We start from the raw sequence: 21617 nt of genomic DNA, 5'->3' as shown, positions 1-21617 counted from the left end.
TACTGGGGGCCAGTCTAGGAATAGGGGCAGGAAATGAAGGTAAAGGGTAGGGGGAGAGAGTATGAGGCAGAGGAAAGAGCAACAGGATTCTAAATGTATATTCATTTACACTGAAAGATGATCATAATATACAGTTAGGTATGAGATGCTAATTAGACCCCCAAGTAGAGATGCCAAGTAGTATTTAGATATAGGGGATGCGACTCTGGGGAAGATTAGAATTTGATATTGATATAGTTTGGATCTATGTCCCCACCCAAATCTCATGTTGAACTGTAATCCCCAATGCTGGAAGTCAGGCCTGGTGGGAGGTGATTGGGTCATGGGGGCGGATTTCTCAGAAACGGTTTAGCACCATCTTGTTGGTGCTGTTTTTGTGGTAGTGAGTGAATTCTTACAAGATCTGGTTGTTGAAAATGTGTGCAGCCCCTCCCTCCCCTCTCTTGCTCCATTCTCATCATGTGATGTTCCTGCTCTCCCTTTGCCTTCTGCCATGATTGCAAGTTTCCTGAGGCCTCCCCTAGAAGCAGATGCCACTATGCTTCCTGTACAGACTGCAGAACCACAAGCCTCTTTTCTTTGTAAATTACCCAGTCTCAGGTATTTCTTTATAGTAACGCAAGAATAGCCTAATATAGATATATACATTTGAGAGTTACTATCCTATAGTCAATAAAATAGACAATGCTATTAAAGAAAATCAGGAGAGTGGGGTATTATGTAAGCCAAGATAAGAAAGAGTTTCAAGAGGTAGAAAGTGGTCACTTGGGACAAAGGCAGCTGAGGTGTTGAGTAAGACGAAATCAGAAAACTGAACATTGTATTTGGTGACATGAAGGTCACTGGCTAATCTCTTAGAAGTTTCAGATGTAGTGGGGAGGACAGAAGTCTAATTGAAATGGATTGAGGTGAGAGAAAAGATGATGTCATGGGGAAAGCCATTCATTCAACAGCTAGACAGGAATGGGAACTCAGGAACAAGTTTGTTTGCTGGTGAAAACAATCCCCTGGAGAGGGAAATCAAGAATGCAAGAGAGAAAGGTCGATTTGTAGGAGTAAAGTCCTTCATAAGTTACAAGGAGGTAAGATCCAGAGTAGAAGTGAAGGGTTGGCCTTAACTAGGAGCAGAGACATTTCCTCCTATAGAAAGAATGGGTCCCAATTCAGAAGGCTAGAGAGATGAGAGAGTGCTTGTTTGCTTCTTTTTTTCGCGAATCATGAATCAAGGTCATCAGTAAGAAGGAGAGGGAGGAAAGGGGAGATTAGAAACATACCAGAATAGCTTCGGCCTGGGAGGCAGATGTTGCAGTGAGCCGAGATCGTGCTCCTGCACTCCAGCCTGGACAGAGGGGGACTCTGTCTCGAAAGAAAGAAAAAAAAGAAAAGAAAAGAAAGAAAAAGAAAGAAAATTCCCCAAGTGTACTTTACATCTCGGGTTCATTACACTAATTCGAAAATAGTACATGCATACAACACTTTCACTTACCCAAGAAACTCTACAGTTTCTCAGGGTCCCAAACAAGAGAAAGAATGAAGAGGAGGAGAGCCATCGTAAGTATCAAGAACAATAGTGCACCAATCAAGATGAAGTTTTGGAAGAATTTTTATTTAAAATCCCTAGGGGAGGCCGGGCGCGGTGGCTCGTGCCTGTAATCCCAGTACTTTGGGAGGCCGAGACGAGCGGATCACTTGAGGTCAGGAGTTCGAGACCAGCCTGGCCAACATGGTGAAACCCTGTCTCTACTAAAAAGTACAAAAATTGGTCGGGCGCCATGGCTCACGCCTGCTATCCCAGCACTTTGGGAGGCTGAGGCAGGCGGATCACGAGGTCAGGAGATGGAGATCATCCTGGCTAACACGGTGAAATCCCGTCTCTACTAAAAATACAAAAAATTAGCCAGACGTGGTGGCGGGCGCCTGTAGTCCCAGCTACTCAGGAGGCTGAGGCAGGAGAATGGCGTGAACCCAGGAGGTGGAGCTTGCAGTGAGCCGAGATCGCGCCACTGCACTCCAGCCTGGGCGACAGAGTGAGACTCCGTCTCAAAAAAAAAAAAAAAAAAAAGTACAAAAATTGGCCGGCCGTGGTGGTGAGCCCCTGTAATTCCAGCTACTCGGGAGGCTGAGACAGCAAAATTGCTGAACCCGGGCGGTGGAGGTTGCAGTGAACTGAGATCGCGCCACTGCATTCCAGCCTGGGTGACAGAGTGAGACTCCGTCTCAAAAAAAAAAAAAAAAAAAAAAATCCCTAGGGGAATTTAATAATCACATGATGAAATTGTATTGTCTTAGTCTATTTTGTGCTGCTACAAAAATACCTGAGACTGGGTGATACGGTTTGGCTGTGTCCCCCAAATCTCATCTTGAATTGTAGCTCCCATAATTTCCACATGGGAGTCACTGGGTGGGAGATAATTGAATCATGGCGGAGAGTCTTTCCCATGTTGCTCTCCTAATAGTGAATAAGTCTCACAAGATCTGATGGTTTTATAAATGGGAGTTCCCTGGCACAAGCTCTCTCTTGCCTGTCACTATGTAAGACGTCTCTTTGCTTCTTCTTTGTTTTCTGCCATGATTGTGAGGCCTCCCCAGCCATGTGGAACTGTGAGTCCATTAAACCTCTTTCCTTTATAAATTACCCAGTCTCAGATATATCTTTATTAGCAGTTTGAGAACAGACTAATACACTGGGTGATTTATTTATTTCTACTTTAATTTTTTAAAATTTAGAGACAGAGTTCCCAATGTGGCCCAAGCTGGAGTGCAGTGGCTATTCACAGGTGTGATTATTGTACACTAAATCCTGGAACTCCTGGGCTTAAGAGACCCTTTCCACCTCAAACTTCTATGTAGCTGGGACTACAGGCACATGCTACTGTGCCCAGCTCTAAGACCGGGTAATTTATAATACACAGAAATTAATTGGCTCGTAGTTCTGAAGGCTGGAAAGTCCAATATCAAGGTGCCAGCATTTGGCAAGGGGCTTCTTGCTGTGTTACCATATGGTGGGAGGTGAGAGGGCAAGAGCAGAGGGAGAGAAACAGACAGACAGAGGAGGCCAAACTTGCCCTTTTATAATGGCACCAATCCCACCAATGAGGATATAACCCTTGTGACCTAATCAGCTCTTAAAGATTCTACCTCTTAGCGCTGTTGCAATGGCAATTAAATTTCAACATGAAAACAAAAACAAATTTAAAAAATAAATTTCAATATGAGTTTTAGAGGGGATAAACGTTCAAACCATAGCATTCATTAATGTTGATGTAGCAATCAGGAAAACTCCTAAGTCATGGATGGAAGAAGGTGTCAAAGTCTTATTCAGAGTCATGCATTATAGAATGAACACAGACCCAGTGCAATAATGTCTATTTTAGTGACTTAACCAATGCATTAAATTGCTTATCTAGGCAGGCGTGGTGGCTCATGCCTGTCAATCCCAGCACTTTGGGAGGCCGAGGCAGGCGGATCACTTGAGGTCAGGAGTTCGAGACCAGCCTGGCCAACATGGTAAAACCCTGTCTCTATTAAAAAAACAAAAATTACCCAGGAGTAGCGGTGCATGCCTGTAGTCCCAGCTACTTGGGAGGCTGAGGCAGGAGAATCGCTTGAACCTGGAAGGTGGAGGTTGCAGTGAGACGAGATTGTTATTAGAAAAGAGACTAAATAAATAATTAAATGGTATATTTATCATGACCAAGGCAGACTAGACATGAAAGGACTTGTAAGATAAAGTCATTATGATTAAATGCAATGAACTACTGTAAATTGCACAAACTACCTAATTGACACCAAGAGTTGGTACTCCTGAGAGTATTTTTTAGAAGCTATTAGAAAAAAAAAATGAAATTTGAGAAGAGCTTTTGGGTCATCAGCATCTATATTTAGAATCTTCACATAATCATAGATCGCAGCACTTTAGCACCAAGAGAAAAATGAAATGGGGTTATCTCCTCTTTTCATTGCTTTTTTCTTTTGCATTGAATACACTAGAAGTTTCTGTGATGAGACAAATCTAAGGCTTAAAAATAGATGTTACTATTTCTATATGGGGTTGAAATATGATCATTTAAAATGTATTAGTATTCATAATGTAATACAAATTTTTAAAAGCGTGGCTAGGCATGGTGGCTCATGCCTATAATCCTAGCACTTTGGGAGGCCTAGGCAGGAGGATCTTTTGAGGCCAGAAGTTTGAACTCAGCCTAGGCAACATAGCGAGACTCCCATCTCTATAAAAATTAAAAATCAAAAATTTGGTTGGGCATGATGGCAGGCACCTGTAATTCCAGCTACTTAGGAGGATGAGGCGGGAGGATTACTTGAGCCGAGGAGTTCGAGGTTGCAGGGAGCTATAATCATACTACTGCACTCCAGGCTGGGTAACAAAGTGAGACCCTGTGTCAAAAAAAGAAAAAAAACAAACATTTACTGAGCACTTAAGTACTAAACATTATTCTTGCTTGTACTTTTTTTTGTTTTTTGTTAGTTTGTTTGTTTTTGAGACTGAGTCTTGCTCTGTTGCCCAGGCTGCAGTACAGCGGCATGATCTCGGCTCACTACAACCTCCACCTCCTGGGTTCAAGAAATTCTCCTGACTCAGCCTCCCAGGTAGCTGGGATTACAGGTGCATGCCACTATGCCTGGCTAATTTTTGTATTTTTAGTAAAGATGGGGGTTTGCCATGTTGGCCATGCTGGTCTCAAACTCCTGACCTCAAGTGATCCGGCTGCCTTGGCCTCCCAAAGTGACGGAATTACAGGTGTGAGCCACTGTGCCTGGCCTGCTTGTATGTATTATTTTAAGTAATCTTCAAAACATCTAAAACACCTTTATGCTATTTACTATTACCATCTACATTTTGCAGAACAGGAAACTGTGGTTCATCAAATCCAATATAATAAAAACGGATACTTACAAATATTGCATAACTGTTCTATGCCAAGTATATTACAGTTGTCCCTCAGTATTCTTGGGGGAATTGGTTTTAGGACCACTGCAGATCTTTCAGATCTGACTGCAGGCAATTATGAAGGCAAAATCCAGGCATACCCAAGTCTTGCAGTTGGCCCTGGGGAAACTACCTGTATGAAGACTGGCCCTCTGTATCATAGGTTTCACATCAAGAACACTGTATTTTTCGTCCTCTTTTGGTTGTGGATGTGGAACCTGAGGATAAGGAGGGTCGACTGTATTTATTGACAAAAACTCATATATAAGTGGACGAGGATAGTTCAAGCCAGTGTTGTTCAAGCTGCACTATGTTCAGGGGATGCCAAAAGTCTGTTTGGAGGGTCGAAAAAGTTTCACAAAAGAGGTGTCATCTGAGCTGGATCTTTAAGGATAATAGCCAATGGGAGAAAGACAGATAAAATAACTGGAGGCTGGGTGCAGTGGCTCACGCCTGTAATCCCAGCACTTTGGGAGGCCAAGGCGGGTGGATCATGAGGTCAGGAGATTGAGACCATCCTGGCTAACACGGTGAAAACTTGTCTCTACTAAAAATACAAAAAAAATTAGCTGGGCGTGGTGGTGCTCACCTGTAGTCCCAGCTACTCGGGAGGCTGAGGCAGGAGAATCACTTGAACCTGGGAGGCAGAGGTTGCAGTGAGCCGAGATCACTCCACTGCACTCCAGCCTGAGTGACAGAGCGAGACTCCATCTCAAAAACAAAACAAAACAAAGAAAAAAAAAACTGGAAGAGTGTACAGCTGGGACAAGGTCCTGGTCTCACAGGCAACTGAGCATTGAGTGCAACCTAAGCAGAAAATATGAAGTTAGGGAGTGGTGGGAAATGAGGCTGAAGATGTAATGAGAGGCCGACTGTGACGGTCATATATGAAGCTGTCAAGGTTGGGATGAATTCTGCAGTCCCACACCGCATCAGAGACATACACACTGAGTGACAGGATCAGCTTTGGAACGAAAAGGATGAGGTTTACAAATAAGGTATTGTTCATGAACGTAAGCAGAGAAGCCACATTTATGATATGTTTCTGAGAAAATATATTAAGCTTTGAAATTTAATGACAATAAAACCTGGATTTGTCACAACATAACTGCATTATGGATTGATGCTGGCAATTACCAGATAGTATCACTGGAAGGTTTTCAACTAATAGACAACTACATCACAGCTGTCACCTGCTTGACAGCAACTATAGAATACCATCCCAATATAAGATGCAATCTGATTTTAGATATGTTAAGATGTAAGGGGGGAAACGTGTTTAGAATGAATGAAATGGGGGGCACTGTATTAAAAATATATCCAAAAAGGCCAAGCACGGTGGCTCATGCCTGTAATCCCAGCACTTTGGGATGCCAGGGCAGGTGGATCACAAGGTCAGAAGTTCAAGACCAGCCTGGCCAAGATGGTGAAACCCTGTCTCTACTGAAAATACAAAAATTAGCCAGGCATGGTGGCAGGCATCTGTAATCCCAGCTACTTGGGAGGCTTAGGCAGAGAATTGCTTGAACCCGGGAGGCGGAGGTTGCAGTGAGCCAAGATCGTGCCACTGCACTCCAGCCTGGGTGACAGAGCAAGACTCCATCTCAAAAAAAAAAAAAAATATATATATATATATATCTCTCTCTCCAAAAATCCAACCAGCTCTCCCTACTTCCAGTCTCATCTCTCTGGTCCAAACCAACATCATCTCTTTCCTGGATTATTACAGTAGTCTCCTAACAGGTCTCCCTGCTTCTGTCCTTAACATCTCCTCCTCTTCTCTCCCAAATCTATTCTCAGGAGGGCACCTAGAGTCAGAGCATGTTATTCATGCAAAGTCCTCAGTGGCTTCCTGTCTCACCCAGAAAAAAGCTCATGTCCTTGCAGTGGCTACAGGGCCTTGCAAGACCCGGTGCCTCATTAGCTCTCTGTCTCCATCACCCCTGCCCCTATCCCTTTGCTTGCTCCACTCTAGACAAACGGACTTCCACCTCCTGAAATTTTTACCTCTTGTTCCCTCTGATTGACCTGCTCTTCTCTTGAGTAGCTGCAGGTCTCAATTTCTGAAGTGTTTCACCAAATGCCACCTTTTCAATGAAGCCTCCTTTGCCTGCCTTTGACTCAAATTGCTATTACACTCCTACTCCCTAACTCTCATTTACACCCTATCTGCCTTCCCTGCTTGCTTGCTTATTTATTTATTTACCTTTTTTGTCAGCACTTACCACTAATATAGCATATATTTGGCTTGAATATGTATCATCTAGAATGTTAGTGAGGAGTCTGGCTTTTGCTTAAGCCAAACATGTGATCTTTCAGGCCTGACTACAGGCAATTACGAAGGCCTTACCTGGCAGGCTTCGCACAGAAAGCTGCTGCTCTCTGAGAGACATTTGGTGCACAGCCAGTGGGTCACGGTCTCTGAAGGAAGTTGCAGTCAAGGACTCAGGCTCTCCTGGTCAGTCATGCTTTTCCTATATTTACATTCCTAGCCCCAGAGTCTTCACTGCTAGTCTCTAGCAGACCTTGGGTAGACGACCTTTTCAGATGCCTTTGCCAAGACCTCCTTACGTGGGGAGGAGGGAGACCTTGGTGATACATTTCCCTACTCTGACTCATCACCCAGGACTTTTCCACTCCAAGCTCTCACCGCTGCCCTCCTGCTTCAGGCTCCATAAAACTGCTTTAAGCTCTTGCTTTTACCATTGCAGTGAGTGATTAAAGGCTTGGTTCTTTTATCTTTGGCTTGTTGCTATAACCGGCTACTCTGACAGCTCTCTCTCTCCCAGCTCAGCTGAACTCCTGACAATTCGCTTCACAAGGGTCAGGGTTTGCTCTTTGTTTTCACTACTGTATCTCCAGCACCTAGAAAAATATCTGGCACATATCAGGTGTTCAGCAACTTTTTAAATGAATTAGTAAGTGTCTGTTCAATTAATATAATTAATTAATTCTTGGAATAGATGCCTTCTTTGTTTTAAAATTTTATTACGTATTCTTAAACCAATGTATTATACACAATGTGAAAGGAGTTAATACAATAGATTAAAGTTTCAAATAATTCTGATATTTTCATTGCCCATGCCTTAGCTTGGGCTGCTTATAACAAAGTCCCATAAACTGGGTGGCTTATAAACAGCAGGCATTTCTTAGAGTTCTGCAGGTTGCCAGTTTGAGATCAGGGTCCCAGCATTGTTGGGTTCTGGTGCGGACCCTCTTCTGGGTTGCAGATGACTACTGTCTTGTTGTGTCCTCACATGGCAGAAATAGGACAAGCTAGCTTTCTGAAGTCCCTTTTATAAGGTCATTCATCCCTTCATGAGGGCTCTACCCTCATGACCTAATTACCTCCCAAAGCCCCATTTTCTATAACACTGGGGGTTAGGATTTCAACCTGTGAGTTTTTTGAGGGGGATTGGTGAGGGGGACACAAACATTCAGCTCCATTGCAGCTCACAATTTTGTTTCTTCTTCCAACCATATAATTACAGCTAAAAGGGCCAATGTTTTCTAAACTGGAAAAAAAACAAAAAAGGAAAAACAAAAACAGAATAGATACAATTTTGTTTGGTGTAGCCAACAGGAAGAAGCCCTGTGAATTAATATTCAAAAAGAGAAGGGGGGCTGGATACAGTGGCTCACACCTGTAATCCCAGCACTTTGGGAGGCTGAGGCGGGTGGATCACCTGGGGTCAGGAATTCAAGACCAGCCTGGCCAACATGGTGAAACCTCGTTTCTACTAATAATAGAAAAATTAGCCAGGTATGGTGGTGCACGCCTGTAATCCCAGCTACTCGAGAGGTTGAGGCAGGAGAATGATTTCAACCCAGGAGGCAGAGGTTTCAGTGAGCCAAGATCGTGCCACTGCACTCCAGCCTGGGTGACAGAGCGAGACTCAGTCTCAAAAGAAAAAAAAAAGAGAGAGAGAAGTGGTAAGATCCTGGATCTTAGGTCCTGGCGTTCCATTTGTCACTAGGTTGTCATTTGAAAGGCCTATACTAACAGAAACAAAATCCAGTGTGCAAGTGGCTTTTCTTTAAGGGTTTCAAAATATCAACGGAGAAAGGGAAAGCAAATTACAGAAAAATTTCTGGGAAAACTAGAGACATTTGTAATATTGTAAGCTTCCAACCCATCATTATCATTGTTACAGTTCAAGAGTTGCATGCATTGGGAATGCACTCTTGCACTGTGTATGTAAGAGCAAGGAAACAAATACTGACAGACTCAAGAGCCTTTCACTTCTTCCAAGAAGTTCCTGGGCTGTCCCAAAGCTCAGACTGTCCTAGTCCAGAGGAATTCAGTCCCAGGAGAAGTTCTTAAAGGACACTATAAAGTGAAGGACTCCTGGATTGATGTGCCCTAATGAAGCCTTTGTGTATTATTGGTGCATCATTCCCACAATTCCCCTCCCTCTAAACGCAGCTTCTTCCTACCTTACCTTTCCTCACGTTGGAGCGGCATGGTAAGGGATTGTCTGAAAAGACCTGTGTTAGTCTGCAGTCTGGGTGAGTGAGAAAGAAACAGGTTCGACAATGGCCATAGCTGGGTGTGGTGACTCATGCCTGTAATCCCAGTCTGTAATCCTCGGCCTTCGGGAGGACGAGGCGGGCAGATTACCTGAGGTCAGGAGTTCGAGACCAGCCTGGCCAACGTGGTGAAACCCGCATCTCTACTAAAAATACAAAAAAATTAGCCGGGCGTGGTGGCACGTGCCTGTAATCCCAGCTACTTGGGAGGCTGAGGCAGGACAATAGCTTGAACCCAGGAGGCAGAGGTTGCAGTGAGCCAAGATCGTGCCACTGCACTCTAGCCTGGGCAACAGAGTGAGACTCTGTCTCAGAAAAAAAAAGAAGAAGAAGAAGAAGGCAATGGCCACAATACCCCTGCATCCCTTCTCTCCCTTGAAACGTGGCCCAGTCCTTTTGTGCCACCTCTAGTCCCCTAAAGCTTTTCCCAATAAGACTCATCCATCACTCACTATTCCAGGACATTTCCTATTTCCTCCCCACACATCTGAACTTTTTTTTTTTTTTTGAGGTGGAGTCTCGCTCTGTGGCCAGGCTGGAGTGCAGTGGCCTGATCTTGGCTCACTGTAACCTCCACCTCTCGGGTTCCAGCAATTATCTTGCCTCAGCCTCCTGAGTAGCTGGGACTACAGGCACGTGCCACCATGTCCAGCTAATTTTTGTATTTTCAGTAGAGACAGGGTTTCACCATGTTGGCCAGGATGGTCTCGATCTCTTGACCTCGTGGATCTGCCCGCCTCCCAAAGTGCTGGGATTACAGGTGTGAGCCACTGCGCCCTGCTTGAACTTGTTTACTCAGTATTCCATAATGTTTTCTTTCTTTCTTTCTTTTTTGAGACTGAGTTTTGCTCTTGTTGCCCAGGCTGGAGTGCAATAGTGCGATCTCAGCTCACTGCAACCTCCACCTCCTGGGTTCAAGAGATTCTCGTGCCTCAGCCTCCCAAGTAGCTGGGATTATAGGCGCCCGCCACCATGCCTGGCTAATTTTGTATTTTTAGTAGAGACAAGATTTCACCATGTTGGTCAGCTGGTCTTGATCTCATAACCTCAGGTGATCCACCCACCTCGGCTTCCCAAAGTGCTGGGATTACAGGCGTGAGCTATCACACCCGGCCCTCATAATGTTTTCTACTATGCCAATAAACTAAATCATAGGAAGTGATTGAACAAAAATGGCTTAAAGCACTGCCTCCTCCAGGGCACTCAGTGGTCCGTATTCCTACCAGCTTCAAATGTAGCCAATTAAAATTGCAATGGTGGACAATAGGCTTCTCCTGCTTTCTATTATCCTGTCTGTAGCTGACCTCATCTGCTCCCTCTTGCTGACTTGCCACTGGAGGAATAATTGTACCACATGCTTGGACTGACCCATGAGTGAAGGACCAAGAGCCAGGTTGACTGGCATCTTACCTGTTCTGCAGGAACTCAAAATCCAACCTATTACAAAAGTTGAGTGGAGTTGCTGGGTGAAGCATTCTGGATCTGTTTATCACCTCACTGCACAACGCCTGGACCTGAGATAAGTCCCATGACAATTGTGCTGTCATCAGAAGATTAATTTATCTCAAACGTGTCAGAAAAGGGGTTGCTCAGGTGACCTAAAAGTTCATCCGCTCTACAGCTGGAAACTTCACCTTATGTGAAGTGGGATTTTGTTTGATTTTATTTAGCTATAACGAAGACAGTTTGAATACACATTTCTCCAAAAAAGACATACAAGTGGTCAGCAAGCATGTAAAAGGATGCTCAACATCAGTGGTCATCAGGGAAATGCAAATCAAAACCACAGTGAGGCACCACTGCAAACCAATAGGATTTCTAAAATTGAAAAAAAAAAAAGTGGGAAAATAGTCCCGAGTCCCTCTGGGGAATCCCCACAGTGCCAGGTAAATTGAGATGATTGCTCACCCGAGGGCCACCGATAAAGCAAATGGACCGTGGAGAGCTGCTATTTGTATTGATTCTTGTAACCAACAGGCCACAGCGGGCAGAAGTGATTACAATCTCTTCTGCCATAGGAAATAGATTTCTATCTCTTCCCCTGGTGTCCTGGGGCTCAATGCTGCCCACCTTGGAAGAGTTACCAGAGTCCAGAAACAATTCATCACAATAAATCATAATTCAGGTTTAAAAGCACCAGAAATCACATCCCACTGGTGAAATTCTGTCTCACCCAAATATTAGCACCATGCTGGAAATTTACAGCAAAATTTAGAGTATATCATACTGAAGACAAGCCAGGAAGAAAAAGAAAAAGAAAAAATATATAATATAAATAGAATTCCTGCCAACAAGCAGAGATTAAATAAATCATAAATTCTAACCTGAAATTAAAACTATTGATAAAAAGTGTTCACGAGTGATGAAGACTATCAAGATTCTATGTGCTTCCCTGGCTAAAAAATTTCCTAGAATCTTAATCACAGCTCTCTGAAACATCCATTTAATAAAATTTATAAATATACCCAACCTCAAATCCGATCTATCAGAATAAGCAATATAATATTAAAGGATTGTCATTTTATCCATCAAAACTAAATTACTTGTATTCCACAGGGAAGATGTAACAACCATTTATAATCAGCTACCAATGTTTTTGAAAATACATATTTTCTTTTACAATGAGATACATTAATGTTTTGAGTTTGGGGAACCCCAGAAACAATGGCCATCAGAAAGTACGTCCAAGCCCAGGCGATACAGGGAGACCCCATCTCAACAAAAAATTAAATAATTAGCCAGGCATGGTGGTGCATGCCTGTAGTCCCAGCTAGTCAGGAGGCTGAGGTGGGGCCCAGGAGGTCAAGGCTGCAGTGACCTGTAATGGTGTCACTACACTCTAGCCTGGGTGACAGAGTGAGACCCAGCCCCTCCCCACCCTCACTTCCCCCGAAAAAGAAAAAGAAAAAGAAAATTCCTTCTCCAGGAGTTTTATTCAGGCTCCTACATTCTATTCAAGAAACTATAAAGGTAGTGAACAAATAGTAGTAGCAAAGCTTTATGCAAAAGAAGTTACATCTAAATAGCAATACCAATGAAGTGGGCCTACCCTGACAGTTCCTTAGCTTCTGTGTAGCTCATCCAAGTGATGTCTTACCATCAGCAGAACCAGACGGTTTTATAAAAATAAACTGATATGAAGACCTTTTCTCCAGGATTCATGCAAAGAAGATAATTACAATTTAAGACGAGCTGCCAAACTCTTCCTCTTCACATGATGAGCTTGTGGTTTCTCAGCTGTTGCATGTAATAAAGACATTTGACCAAAAATGACTCAATTTGTTATATAGTCCACAAATTTTTTTAAAAGACACCCCCTTTTTCTTCCTCCCTTCCTATCTTTATCTATCTACCATCTTTCTATCTATCCACCTATCTATCTATCTATCTATCTATCTATCTATCTGTCTGTCTATCTGTCTATGTATCCTGACTTTCTATAAGAGAGAGAAAAAGAGAGAGTGAGACAGTTTTACAATTGGCAAAGGCCAAAGGCATTTTATGGCTTTGGAAGTCAAACACATGTTTGTTACTCAATTGATAAATTCCACATGACAATCATAGGATGAGTTAGTTGTTTTTTCCAAGGCGTCACTACATCACGCTTCTCCTCTTGCTTAAAACTGCTCAGCGTTGGTGGTGTCCCATTCCTCAGCAATACACTTCTTTGTCATTAACTTAAAGCCAAATTCCATACTACTTCTATAATGAAACCTACAAGAAAATCTTGGATTTCAGTGCATCGTGTTAAACTTCATTTGGTAAATGAAGGAGGCAGCTGCTGAGGAAAGCAGATGAGAAGAGGATGTGGGCTTCTATCATCTGCTACCACAACACCTGAGGCTGGTACGCCTGTCCTCAAGCCCAGGGCCCTCTTTCATTAAGCCGAAATAATAGGACTGTCTCTTTCCCTCTCACATCCCTCTATCCAGGTTGTCTTTTAAGGACTTTTCCCCCTTCAGATTTGTTCTTAGAGATCAGACAAAGCTTTTTTATTTTTTTTTTCAGGGGGTGATGGAATCTCGCTCTGTTGCCCAGACTGGAGTGCAATGGTGCAATCTTAGCTCATTGTAACCTCCACTTCCCATGTTGAAGCAATTCTCATAGCTCACCCTCCCAAATAGCGGGGATTACAGGGGTGCACCACCATGCCCAGATAATTTTTGTATTTTTAGTAGAGACAGGGTTTCACCATGTTGGCCAGGCTGGTCTTGAACTCCTGACCTCAGGTGATCCACCTGCTTTGGCCTCCCAAAGTGCTGGGATTACCGGCGTGAACCACTGCGCCTGGCCAGATAAAGCTATTATTACCCAGATATAGTTTTATTTGATCCAGTTTCTCACAGCTTCAGAAACAGTACAGGATCCTGCTTTCCTTGAAAATAGATGGCTTTGAACCATCCACGTCCTAGGACAGATGTCACACTACATAATTTTAGTAACTGCAAATTCAAAAATAATTTAAGGCGAAAGAAGGCCTTGCATGTTCCTCCCGCCTTACTTTGGGCTTAAATGGATCAACTTTCCATTGTTTCAACTGTGAGTTTTTCAATGCAGGGAAAGAAGTTCCTCCCCTCAGGAAGGGAAAATGTGGGAATACTTCCGGGGAGGAGTGCCCTGTCTGGTTGGAGTGTAGGGAGAAGGAACGGAGCGTGCTCAGCTGAGTCCCTTTGCTATATTCTGTGTCTCTGTCCTGCCTCTCCTCAAGAACCCCTCCTTCTGAATCTCCATAAGGTAATATGCTTTTTATATCAGGATCTGGCCCTACAGTGGAGAGACCTAAAGTTTGGGATGGGTTGGATCAATTTAGAGGGAAGTTATTAGGAACCCGATTTTGTCTAATGTCTATGCTTTATTCTCCAAACTAGCCCTTTCAGTAATAGAACTGGGCTTTCTTTTTCCTCCAAGCTGCCTGATTCTTCTGTTCACTTCCGAAGTGGCTTTTAAATCAAAGGATTGATAGGAAATTATTACTTCTATAGAAACAAAGAATACCCAAATCCTAATGGCTAAAACAACAAAGATTTATTTTTCACTCCTGATACATGTTCACTGGGGGTCTCATCATGTGTTTGACTGTGCATTGTCACACAGTGGGAGTTTAAATTTCTTTTTTTTTTTTGAGACAGATTCTCGCTCTGTTTCCCGGGCTGGAGTGCAGTGGCATGATCTTGGCTCACTGCAGCCTCTGCCTCCCAGGTTCAAGCGATTCTCCTGCCTCAGCCTCCTGAGTCGCTGCGATTACAGGCACCCACCACCATGCCTGGCTAATTTTTGTATTTTTGTAGAGATGGGGTTTCACCATGTTGGCCAGGCTGGTCTTGTACTCCTGACCTCAGGTGATCCACCAGCCTCAGCCTCCCAAAGTGCTGGGATTATAGGCATGCATCACCCCGCCTGGTCCTTTTTTTTTTTTTTTAAGAGTTCTTAAAGACCAATTTCAAGTATTAGCACCTCTAAGTAAGACTTTATTAGAAAATAGAACTAGAAACAATTTTCAGATTTGAATACTGGGATGTAATTACAAGAACTGTGCCAGAGTAGTGTTTTTAAACTTAACGCTTTCTGTTGGGGAACCACATTTATAATTAACAGCAAAAAGAATTATCATCGACAACTGAATAGGCCTTTTCACATCCCCCAGATTTGCTGAGAATTGTTTTTGGGAATACTTAATTCAGAGCTTTTCTTTCAGGGTGTTGGCACTTTCCCTTTTTGGATATGAGTTATACAAGACTAACCTCTATTATTTCTGGATTACATGTCAGTGATGGAAAATGAATTGAGTGCTTTGAGGGGGAAAGAAATCATTACCAGAAAGATGAATAGACCGATTGTACTGGATTACTAAAAGTTGGGGCTCTGGAAAGATCTTTGGTTTGATTTTCCGGGAAACATATCTTCTTGGATACTCTTCAGAGTTGTGATAAATTCCTCCAGCAGCAGGTGAGAGGTAGGCCTATTTATACCACACTCTCTCCCGGCCCTGGGCTTCCTAGGCTGACTTCAAAGAGAGGCCTTTTCTTTGCTATGTGGTGTTTAAAGAAAAAAACTGCTTTGAACTCTCAGATTTCAGGCATTTGGGAAACAGTCAATAGCCAGCCAGATTTACATGTTTATCACTTTTGCCATAGGATGCAGAAAATTTTTTTTCCCTCACTCAGTGAACAATGGTATTTATCTGTTCCAGAGGTATATACTATGTGCCAGATAGTACTGTGTACTGATGATACAACAATGATCAAGTCTGATACAGTTCTTACCTAACAGAGTTCTCAGTTATGGAGGAGGGAGGTGGATCTAGACAGGTAAGCAGCTTACAATTCAGGGTGAGAAATACCATGATAAGGACATACAAGATGCTGTGGGAATCACACAGATAACAGAAAACCAAACACCACATGTTCTCACTCATAAATAGGAGTTGAACACATGGACATAGGGAGAGAAACACCACACACTGGGGCCTGTTGGTGGGTGTGGGGCTAGGGGAGGGACAGCATTAGGATACCTAATGTAGATGATGGGTTGATGAGTGCAGCAAATCACCATGGCATGTGTATACCTGTGTAACAAACCTGCACGTTCTGCACATGTATCCCAGAACTTAAAGTATAATAAAAGGAAAAAAAGAAAAAGAAAAGAAAAGGAGATCAGAGACGACTTTCTTAAAGAAGTGACTTGTAATTGTGATCTCAGGGATTGTAAGTCATAACTAGAGGAAGAGAGGGTGAGCAAAGGCCCTGAGAGTGGAGAAAGCATGGCATATTTGAAGCACTGAGGGTAAAAAGTATGTGTGTAGGTGAAGGGAAAAGACACATTTTTTAGGGAATTGTTGAATAGGAAAGGAATAACGCGTGAAGTTAAAGGTGTAAGCAAGTGCAAGGTCCTGGAATGTCTAGAAACACCTGTTAGGACTTGTGGCCTCTATCCTCAGGGCAAGTCACTGAATGGTTTTTAGCAGATAGGATGCATAATTGAATGTATATTTCTGGAGACCACTTTGATTGTTCCATTGCAAATGGATTAGAAGAGACAAAGTCTGGAGATAGGAGTTGGAAAGACCAATGAGGGGGCTATGGAGGCATCCAGGTGAGAGATGGTGGTAGCCTGAGATTATGTATTGGTGGTGGAAGGCACAGAGTGGGTGGATTTGAGAAAAGTTTAAAGGTAGAATTGACAAGACTTGGTGACAGATGTGATATGGATGGTGTAGGAAAGGGAGGAATCTAGCATAATACTGAAAAGGCTCAAGGTTCTGGTTTGGCAGTGAGATCATTTAGTGAGACAGGAAACCCAGGAGAAAGAGCAGTCTTGGAGGTTAAGATCATGAATTCAGTCTGGGGCATGTTGATTTGAGGTATTTAGTAGATACTGTTGATGACCCATTCATATCCCCTTGACCAACCATTGAAGCAAGAGGCAAAATTGCCCAGTGGCTGAAACAACAGGCTACAGATACAGTCAATGCATGTTATAAATCCTAGTTCTTTCAATTAACTAGCTGTGGGTCATGGTACAACTTCTCTTATCTGTTTCCTCCTCTATAAATTGGAGACAATCACTATGTCATGGGGTTGCTATACATATTAAATACCTGTAATGTATAATATAATTTCCCATGTAAACTCCATCATCAAGCAACATCTGAACTCTACATGGGGGAAGGCTCTTCTATCCTTGTCCACTAAGCACTTGATATTTGTGTTTGCAATTATATTACAGGTATTTTCATATTGGTATTGTCTTTGGTGACATAAGCCCTCAACAGCAGTGTATTAGTTTCCTACTGCTGCTGCAACAAATTAGCACAAACTTAGTGACATAAACCAACAAAAATTTATTACCCTGTAGTTCTGAAGGTCAGAAGTTTGAATTGGGTCTCGTGGAGCTAAAATCAAGGTGTTGGCAGGACTACATTCCCTCTGGAGGCTCTGGGGGAAAATCTGTGTTTTTTGCCTTTTTCTATTCCAATTTCTGTATTCGTTAGCTTGTGGCTCTTTTCCTCCATCTTCAAAGACAGCAGGTAGCATCTTCAAATCTCTTTCTGCCTCACTCTTTGGGCTCCCTCTTCTACTAAAAGGATCCTTGTGATTACACTGGGCCCATCCAGATAATCCAGGATAATCTCCTTATCTTAAAGTCAGCTCATTAGGAACCTTAATTCCATGTGCAACCTTAATTCCTCCTTGCTATGTGTGTTAGTCCATTTGCATTGCTATAAAGGAATACCTGAGACTGGTTAATTTATAAAGAAAAGAGGTTTATTTGGGCTCTGCAGGTTGTACAGGAAGCATGATGTAGGCATTTGTTTCTGGTGAGGGCCTCAGGAAGCTTCCAATCATGGCAGAAGGTAAAGGGGTGCAGGAGTGTCACATGGCAAGACAGAGAGGGAGCAAGAGAGGAAGGGGAGGTGCCAGGCTCTTTTAAACAACCAGCTCTCACAGAAACTACCAGAATGAGAGCTCACTCATTACCATGGGGTGGGTACCAAGCCATTCATAAGGAATCAGGTCCTATAATTTAAACATCTTCCACCAGACCCCACCTCCAACATTGGGGATCACATTTCAATATGAGATTTGGAGAGGACAGGCATCCAAACTACATCACTATGCAACATAATACATTCATAGGCTCTGGGGACTTATGGATTCTTTTTTATTCATAGCTCCATTTTTCATACTGTCTTATCATTGTGTTGTGTCAAACTCTTCTAGGACTAACATTTCCAAATCTTGTGATATTCTTGTACATAATACATGTTGTGCAATAAAAATATATCTGGCCTGAAAGCAGTAGTGATTTTTATTTTATTATTCATAATTTATATAAGAAACACAAAACTCAAACTTTCAAGTGATATAGTAAATATGTGGTAGAAAATAAATATCCATGGGACATTTTCCCCAGTCTTCCTAACAGTGACAAGATAGCAGCTGGAAGATTATGAGAAAGCAATAAATATTAAACACCAATGGAAACAGTGGCTGCCTAAAGGCACCCAGAGCACACAGTCGATCTTTACGAATGATTCTTCTCCAGACCTAAAGTTCTCTATTGGCACTACCCCTATAAAGCTTTAATGAGCTCTATTCTACTTTGATCTGGGAAGGAAGGGAGAAGTTAGAAAGGGAAGCAGAAATGTAGATGTCATAAATATGAACAAAGACCCCGGAGTATGAGAAGGACAGCCTCAACCACCCACCCAACCATCCTCTAGTGCAAGAGGCCAATTCACACAGGGGCCACAGCCCAGGCTGCCAGGCTGACCTGTGCCAAAAGAGGTGTTACCTGAAGGCTGCTGAATGGTCCCAGCTGGCCACAGCCTGAAACACTTCTTAATCTATCTGTCTCTAAGTAGAAAAGTCAAATAAAGTCATTAACATCTCTGCAATAAGTAGTTTACAAGATTGATGGGCAGATTAGCAAAGGATCCAAGAGAATGGGACCCCAGCCTAGCAAAGAAGCAGGCAAAGTTCCCCGAAGGTATGTTGTAGGTAACCCTAGGCAGGGTAAAGGAACTGTGCACCAAAAGCATTTAAATAACTTCCTGGAACCCCCGACATCCTCATTTTCAGATACATAAAATTGGCATTAATGATCTATCATATGAAAATTGCTTCTACTTTTTGAATATGAATTAAACATCAGACCTGGCACTAGGTAAATTATAAGTATTATCACTAGTTCACTGGGTTCCTTTCAGCACCTACAATTAACAGAGAGGGCCAATTGCGGTGGCTCATGCCTGTAATCCCAGCACTTTGGGAGGGCGAGGCAGGCCGATCACCTGAGGTCAGGATTTCAAGACCAGCCTGGCCAACATGGTGAAACCCCGTCTCTATTAAAATACAAAAATTAGCCGGGCATGGTGGTGGGCGCCTGTAGTCCCAGCTACTTGGGAGGCTGAGGCATGAGAATCGCTTGAACCCGGGGGGCAGAGGTTGCAGTGAGCTGAGATCACACCACTGCATTGCAGCCTGGGCGACAAAGTGAGGCTCCGTCTCAATAACAACAACAAAAACAATAACAAAACACACACACACACACACACACACACACACACAGAGGGATCTGAAGCCAGAGAAGTTCAGTTACTTACCTAAGGGCACACAGCTGATACATTTTAGGGGTGGGATTCAAATTCAAGACTTCTGACTCCAGAGCCCTACCGTTCAACCAGGAAGTACCTTATACAGTCTTTTCCACAGATGGTTTCTTCCTCAGTGGGAGAGTGATTCAAATCATCAGTTCATCTTGTCCTATGACAAGTGGCTTTTTCTAGGTTTATTTGGGACAAATGCATAAACTAAAAGCTATGCAAGAATATCAACAAGGGAAATAAATGAATGAGAGCTGGGTACATTGCTCCATTCTGCATCTCCAGAAAGGGTTAACTTTTGGCAGTTTAGCTGAGATGTGGGAGAACAGATGTGTAATACTTTATATCAACAAATATTTATTTAGTGACATCGCTGGAAACAAAGATGGCTTCTGGTATTTCACACCTAGCCTTCAGGAAGGCCTGTTAGACTTGATTTTCCTCTCTGCCTTGGAGATACACGAAGTTGCTAAGCTACCATGGGGAACGCAACTTCTGCTGTAATTGCTTTCCCAGTTTTGATGCTGCCCTAGAATCTTTGGTTCTCCACTTTTGCTGAATCATCTTCATACCGGCACCTAGGACAATGACAACGAACTGTAAAAGCATGTCACTGGGTACGTCATGACCATCCACCAAAGTCTAATTAGCTGGTGCTTTCACATGGGAGAGTACTTACTGTCTATAGCCACTGTGTTCTTGTAAAAATAGGCTAGAATTACTCCCTCACTCTTTCTGAAAGAAGTGGGGAGAGGGTTAGGGTTATTGTATTGAAAGAGAACAGGATATTTATGGCCACAAAATCAAATCACAAGCAAAAGCTTGTTGATACAACTCTATTTGGGGTTTTTTGTTTGCTTTTTAAACTTTTTATTTTAAATATTATGATATAGTGGTTTTGAGTTTTTAAATTTAATTAATTAATTTATTGATTGATTGATTTTGAGACAGGGTCTCTCTCTGTTGCCCAGGCTGGAGTGCAGTGGCACGATCTTGGCTCACTGCAACCTCTGCCTCCCAGGTTCAACCAATTCTCCTGCCTCAGCCTCCCCTGTAGCTGGGATTACAGGCATCCGCCACCACGCCCGACTAATTTTTTGTATCTTTAATAGAGACAGGGTTTCACCATGTTGGCCAGGCTGGTCTTTAACTCCTGACCTCAAGTGATCCGCCCACCTCGGCCTCCGAAGGTGCTGGTATTACAGGTGTGAGCCACCGCACCCAGCAGATCACCATGATAAGGATACAGAACAATTCCATCACTCCCTAAAAACTCCCTCCTGTTATCCCTTTATACTCACCTAGTCCTAGCTTCTGAAAACCACTAACCTGTTCTTCTTCCTCTAGTTTTGTCTTTGAGAATGTCATGTAAATGGAATCTTACAGCCTCTAATCTTGAACACTGGCTTCTTTCAGTTAGCATAATGCCTTTGTGATTTATCCAAGTTGTTGCAGGTATCAATACTTCCTTTCTGGCTGGGCACAGTGGCTCATGCCTGTAATTCCAGCACTTTGGGAGGTGAGTCGGGGGATCACTTGAGGTCAGGAGTTTGAGACCAGCCTGGCCAACATGGTGAAACGTAGTCTCTACTAAAAATACAAAAATTAGCTGGGCATGGTGGCACACACCTGTAATCCCAGCTACTTGGGAGGCTGAGGCAGGAGAATCACTTGAACCCGGGAGGCAGAGGTTGCAGTGAGCTGAGAGCACACTACTACACTCCAGCGTGGGTGACAGAACAAAACTCCATCTCAAAAAAAACCAAACTTTCTTTCATTTTATTGCTAAATGAATTTGTTTGCTTTTTAAACTTTTTATTTGAACTATTATTATATAGTAATTTTGATTATTTAAATTTTATTTATTTATTTATTTTGAGACAGGGTCTCACTCTGTCGCCCGGGCTGGAGTGCAGTGGCACGATCTCAGCTCCCTGCAACCTCCACTTCCCAGCTTCAAGCGATTCTCCTGCCTCAGCCTCCCCAGTACCTGGGATTACAGGCACATGCCACCACGCCCGGCTAATGTGATGG

General features: G+C 43.0%; 1 protein-coding gene across 4 annotated transcripts in view; it reads right to left on the bottom strand.

Moving 5' to 3' along the window:
- SLC35F5 (solute carrier family 35 member F5) overlaps window positions 1–12932 on the bottom strand; it is a 114983-nt gene extending 102051 nt beyond the window's left edge. Inside the window, exon 1 of one of the 4 annotated variants that reach the window (XM_063647377.1) lies at window positions 12528–12932. The gene's annotated coding sequence lies outside the window, so the exon portion shown is untranslated. The remainder of the gene's footprint in view (window positions 1–12527) is intronic. The other 3 variants (XM_063647376.1, XM_063647379.1, XM_063647378.1) reach the window with 3 other exon arrangements.
- Window positions 12933–21617: the final 8685 nt, after the last annotated feature.

Source organism: Pongo pygmaeus, chromosome 11 (genome assembly GCF_028885625.2).
Source record: "Pongo pygmaeus isolate AG05252 chromosome 11, NHGRI_mPonPyg2-v2.0_pri, whole genome shotgun sequence".
In the NCBI taxonomy this organism is placed as follows: domain Eukaryota; kingdom Metazoa; phylum Chordata; class Mammalia; order Primates; family Hominidae; genus Pongo; species Pongo pygmaeus.
Note: the sequence above shows the minus strand (reverse complement) of the source record. Positions and strands in the feature narration are given on the sequence as shown.